Source organism: Oncorhynchus gorbuscha, linkage group LG04 (genome assembly GCF_021184085.1).
Source record: "Oncorhynchus gorbuscha isolate QuinsamMale2020 ecotype Even-year linkage group LG04, OgorEven_v1.0, whole genome shotgun sequence".
Taxonomy (NCBI): Eukaryota; Metazoa; Chordata; class Actinopteri; order Salmoniformes; family Salmonidae; genus Oncorhynchus; species Oncorhynchus gorbuscha.
In genome coordinates this window covers 8,869,355-8,875,354 of record NC_060176.1, presented here as the reverse complement: position 1 = coordinate 8,875,354, position 6,000 = coordinate 8,869,355, and the positions used below count along the sequence as shown (strand labels likewise).

General features: G+C 40.8%; 1 pseudogene; it reads right to left on the bottom strand.

The window, feature by feature from the left end:
- Window positions 1-3,929: 3,929 nt before the first annotated feature.
- Window positions 3,930-6,000, bottom strand: part of LOC124033465 — a 28,436-nt pseudogene continuing 26,365 nt past the window's right edge.

Below are 6,000 nucleotides of genomic sequence, written 5' to 3'. Positions count from 1 at the left end.
TATTGTGTGTGGGAGTTATCTTTCTTACAACTAAGGACTGCTACCACATCTGTGATGAGACTCTTGACTACCATGGCTCTCTTAGATAACATTAAAGGAGAGGAAGATACAGTATTAAAGCAGAGCAAGATTCTGTTTGTTTTGCATAATGTATAGACTGTACACATTTTAATAAGCTTCTCTATGCTTTAAAATCCACAATATTTATGATCTAATTAACTACTTGTAGTATGAAGTTGCCCAAGCTTGCTCTTAAATCATCCCCAATTACGCATCATGAGGGCTCTATTCAATACTCTCCTACACAGCAGTTTAGTTGACCAAAGATTTCACTATTTCACAGGAGGACGTGTCAAACAGTAATTGCTCAGTCCAATCTATGGCTCTATTTAATCTGTACCGGTGAAGCGTTACAGATGGCGCAGTATAAATGTTAAGGTCATTTCTGATTGAGCCAACATATGCAGTGTTTACCGTTATAGTCTCCACTAATACGGAACATTGCCTTTAAATTTCAATCACGCTGTAACGCTGAACTTCTGCGATACGGATTGAATAGAGCCCCAAGTGACAGCTCACCAGTTCTACACAGCAACCCTCTAACAAATTAAGCTCTAAAATGTTCATGTGTCGTTGTAGTGAATCATATATTTTGCATCACTGCTGTGTATATACAGAACCAGTCAAAAGTTTGGACACAACTACTCATTAAAGGATTTTTCTTTATTTTGACTATTTTCTACATTCTAGAATAATAGGGAAGACGTCAAAACTAAGAAATAACACAAGGAATCATGTAGTTACCAAAAAAGGGTTAAACAAATCAAAATATATTTTATATTCTTCAAAGTAGCCACCCTTTGCTTTGATGACAACTCTGCACACTCTTGGCATTCTCTCAACTAGCTTCACCTGGAATGCTTTTCCAACAGTCTTGAAGGAGTTCCCACATATGCTGAGCACTTGTTGGCTGCTTTTCCTTCACTCTGCGGTCCAACTCATCCCAAACCATCTCAATTTGGTTGATTGTGGAGGCCAGGTCATCTGATGCAGCCCCCCATCACTCTCCTTCTTAGTCAAATAGCCCTTGCACAGCCTGGAGGTGTGTTGGGTCATTGTCCTGTTGTAAAAAAAGATAGTTCTACTAAGTGGAAACCAGATGGGATGGCGTATTGCTGCAGAATGCTGTAGTAACCATGCTGGGTAAGTGTGAATTCTAAATGAATCACAGACAGTGTCACCAGCAAAGCACCCCCACAGCATCACACCTCCTCCTCCATGCTTCACGGTGGGAAAAACACCATCGGTGGGAAATAATCATCCGATCACCTACTCTGCGTTTCACAATTACTCATCAGACCAAGGCACAGATTTCCACCGGTCTAATGTCCATTGCTCGTGTTTCTTGGCCCAAGCAAATCTCTTCTTATTGGTGTTAGTAGTGGTTTCTTTGCAGCAATTTGACCACGAAGGCCTGATTTACATAGTCTCTGATGATGAAATGTGTCTTTTACTTGAACTCTGTGAAGAATTTATTTGTACTCCAATTTCTGAGGCTGGTAACTCTAATGAACTTATCCTCTGCAGCAGAGGTAACTCTGGGTCTTCCTTTCTTGTGGCGGTCCTCATGAGAGCCAGTTTCATCATAGCGCTTTATGGTTTTTGCGACTGCACTTGAAGAAACTTTCAAAGTTCTTGACATTTTCCGGATTGACAGACATTAGTGTCTTAAAGTAATGATGGGACTGTCCTTTCTCTTTGATTATTTGAACTGTTCTTGCCATACTATGGACTTGGTCTTTTGTCAAATAGGGCTATCATCTGTATACCCCCCTACCTTGTCACAAGACAACTGATTGGCTCAACCGGATTAAGGAAAGAAATTCTACAAATTAACTTAACAAGGCACACCTGTTAATTGAAATGCATTCCAGCTGACTACCTCGTGAAGCTGGTTCAGAGAATGCCAAGAGTGTGCAAATCTGTCAAGGCAAAGGGTGGCTACTTTGAAGAATCTCAAATATAGATTATATTTTGATTTGTTTAACACTTTTTTGGCATCTGCATGATTCCATATGTCATTTCATAGTTATGTCTTCACTATTATTATACAATGTAGAATATAGTAAAAATAAAGAAAAACCCTGTAATGAGTAGGTGTGTTCAAACTTTTGACTGGAACTGTAAGATTGAGTGAGTGAAGATGTTGCTGAACTGAAGGCAATTCAGCAGGTCCTCCCAGTGCCCGAACAGAACAGAAAGCCCTCTTTATTTATTTGTTGGGGTCCCCAGGGAGGGCGCTGGTTTATCGGCAACAGTGGCCCCTTTTGGCTGCAGGGTTAAAACGTCTGTTACCTCTCCACCAATCGCTGCCTAGGAAAGGGATGTAGGCATTCCAGAGCCCACTGGATGGTTAAAGCAGATGGTTAGAAGTTCTAGAACACTATGCTTCTTAAAGAGAATGTAAAACTACTATATTTGCGTGAGATAAAAAGATTACACCATTGTACATTTTTATGTTCATGTGGAGATTGAAACATTAATTCACTAATTCACTAAAAGGATACTGGTATATTCATGACACTTTATAACTGCAGTAATGTACCAGAATCATCACAAATATATATATTTTTAAAGTACATTTGAGTAAATTGAAACTTTTACTCGGGTAGGCCTGGTAAACATCTAAACAAAGGTGATAAATTGACCATGCCAGTAGAGTATTATGCCCCACTAGTTTGCCCTTTATCCTGTACTGTACCTCAAGAGCAAGGAGTTCCCTTTTGATTGCATCCATCCTAGTAACTTTCACTGTAAGAAAAGGTTTTGAGGACATATTTATCATGGTTGATGTGTTCTCATCCTGTATGTATTGTATGTGTAATCAGATGCTACGTCTGGGATGGACTCTCTACATGATAATACAGTGTATTCAATGCAACTTTGAGTTTAAGGGAATTAACTGAATTTGCCAACAGACAAGTATTTAAATTGATGATTAACACCATCTTTCTTTTTCTTTTTTAAATCAGACATGGTTTATGACAAATGCTATACTATACTTTAGTATTTGGAATTCAAATGCAAACATCTGCAATGTACACTACTTCATAATTGAAATGGGAAAAGTTTGATTGGCGGTTTTGGAGAGAATAGGTAAATAAATGTATGTTTATACTTATTTAGTGCATATTTGTAGTCATTCCATTTATTTGAACACCAGTTCACTGGTGGTGTGAATCAAATCTGTAACAAATAAGGGCATCGATACAAGGCAACTCTTCTTACCAGAGCTACATGAACTTCAGAATGACTTAAGGACTCCATCTAGTGAAGACTAGCAGTATTACTACAAAGTTGTAGTAAACCAACCCACTGTTCCATGACACTTTATGTTCCCTGGCATCTTAAAATGGGAAGCACTCTCTACAAATGTCACAGAACGCAAAACTGCAAATTGAGGGGTTTATTTACTTCAATTGCACTGTATTTTATGAGAATAGTATAAACGTCCAAGAAAATAAAGTATATATTACGCAGTCATAAAGCAATTAACCAGGCACTGAAATATTGTCAACAGTCAACACTGTTTTTACGTGGCAAGATGGCCACAGCAGTTTAATTAACTGCATTTCTCAATAATCATCTTTATCACTAAGAGCTTCAAATAGTATAGGTCGTTTAACCTGCACTTGTGTACTAGTGTGTTAGGCTTCTGATACTGCATTCACTGAGATTAAACAGACACCTTTCAGGATTGAAAAGTTCTGCATTTAATCGATCCATTATTGATTATATATGGCATAATGTAGACAGGCAAGATATCATTAGAGAAACTGCATCCCTTGTAGCAGAAAAGAGATATTCTCTCCACAATTAGGAGTGAAAATACCATTTGGTTAGATAAGCTTGGATATGAGCGAAGTTATTTAGAAGGATTTTCCACGGTCGGCCATGAAAGCCTTAATCTCCTCCACTGTACGAGGGACACAGGTGAGATGCTCCATTCCACTGGCAGTCACTGCAATGTCGTCCACAATACGCACCTGGAGAGAGGAGGGGGAAACATCCAGTAAGACACATGAGGGTCAGAGCCAAGGTTAATAAGACTTAAGACTTAACAGAACAGCATAATGTGTATATTATTTGCTGCCATGGATTAGATTGAGACAAAGGGGTTTCTATGTGCAAGCATTGGGTGGTTAACGTTGACAGTAACACCAGCACATAAACTAATGAGTATAAACTGTCTGTGGATAGGTAAACGTACCCCTCTAAAGCTGCGGAAGCGGATCAGCACTTCATTGTTGATGAAGCAGCTCTGGGCTGGGTTGGCCAAGGCATGGACCAGAAGGTGGTTGATGAAGTAGATACCAGGCTCCACAGTCAAGACCATGCGTTCCTGCACCAGACGGCCCATCCTCAAGCTCTTCAGACCGGGCTCGTTGACCCGCTCAATACCCTGTGTAACCAAGAAAAAGCGGCATGACACGGACGTTAGCCTTGTCTAGAAGGAAAGAGATATGTCTTTTTGGAAGAGTATTTAGAACTTTCTGTAGCAGTGACCATTGATGAATAGAATACTGTATCTCTCTCTGGTACTGACCTCTGGGTATCCACCCACGTCGATGCCCAGCAGGTGTTCCAGGCCGTGGGACATGAAGACAGAGCCCATGTGGACCTTCAGCATGTCCTCCACACTCCCACGCAGGATCCCAATCTTCACCAGCTCCTCTAGGTGAACCCGGTCAGCACAGACGGTGCATCTCTGTCTACTTGACCTCTGAAACACAAGACCACCTTCAGTCAGGTTTTTAAATGTAAAAGTTTCAAAGCAGTCTAATATGCAGGTGATAATGACCGGTGGTGAGGATATGGCATCGTCTGTGGTAGTCTTCAGACTTCAACAACTCAATATTAGTCAAATCATAGAACAAATTAATATATTAAATGTATAATCCTTCCTTGTGCCCAAGCTAAGTATGTACTGTATGTTTAGTGAATGCTTCCGCTGTCCTGCCTGTGTACAGTAGGATCATACCTGGTTTAATGGCAGCCATGACAGCCCGTGATGACTTGAGCACAGCCTCATAGATGGCCTTCTGGTCTGGAGTGAACTTTCCATTGGCTGGGAAGGAGCAGGTGATGTCAGAGGAGTAGCAGTAGTATTCTCCACCCATGTCAAACAGACTGCAAGGAAAAACCACACGTCACAGTTAGATCAGTGTTACTGCTCACCCAAAGGGCTCTACAGCCATTCCGGCATCATTATTTCCAAACATAAATCAGAGACATTGTTCACAGCATGTACATCAGAATGAATACAACTTTTGCCTTTCAAAGGTGCTCATGTTGTGTCACCATGGGCGCTCCACACAGCCACTTTAAATCTCCATCAGTACCCCTATGCACATAGCAGCCTGACTTATGTTCAAAGCCAGTCCAAGCTGTGCTCCGTCTATGAGTAAACCCATGGGAGAGCCACCCAGTGGATCCAGCTGACAGCGAGAACAAAACAACACCCTACTATACTAATGACTGCAGGGGAGGTGTATCTCTCTGAGATGTACAGTATTCCATTAAACAAAACAACACCCTACTATACTAATGACTGCAGGGGAGGTGTAGCTCTCTGAGATGTACAGTATTCCATTAAACAAAACAACACCCTACTATACTAATGACTGCAGGGGAGGTGTAGCTCTCTGAGATGTACAGTATTCCATTAAACAAAACAACACCCTACTATACTAATGACTGCAGGGGAGGTGTATCTCTCTGAGATGTACAGTATTCCATTAAACAAAACAACACCCTACTATACTAATGACTGCAGGGGAGGTGTAGCTCTCTGAGATGTACAGTATTCCATTAAACAAAACAACACCCTACTATACTAATGACTGCAGGGGAGGTGTATCTCTCTGAGATGTACAGTATTCCATTAAACAAAACAACACCCTACTATACTAATGACTGCAGGGGAGGTGTAGCTCTCTG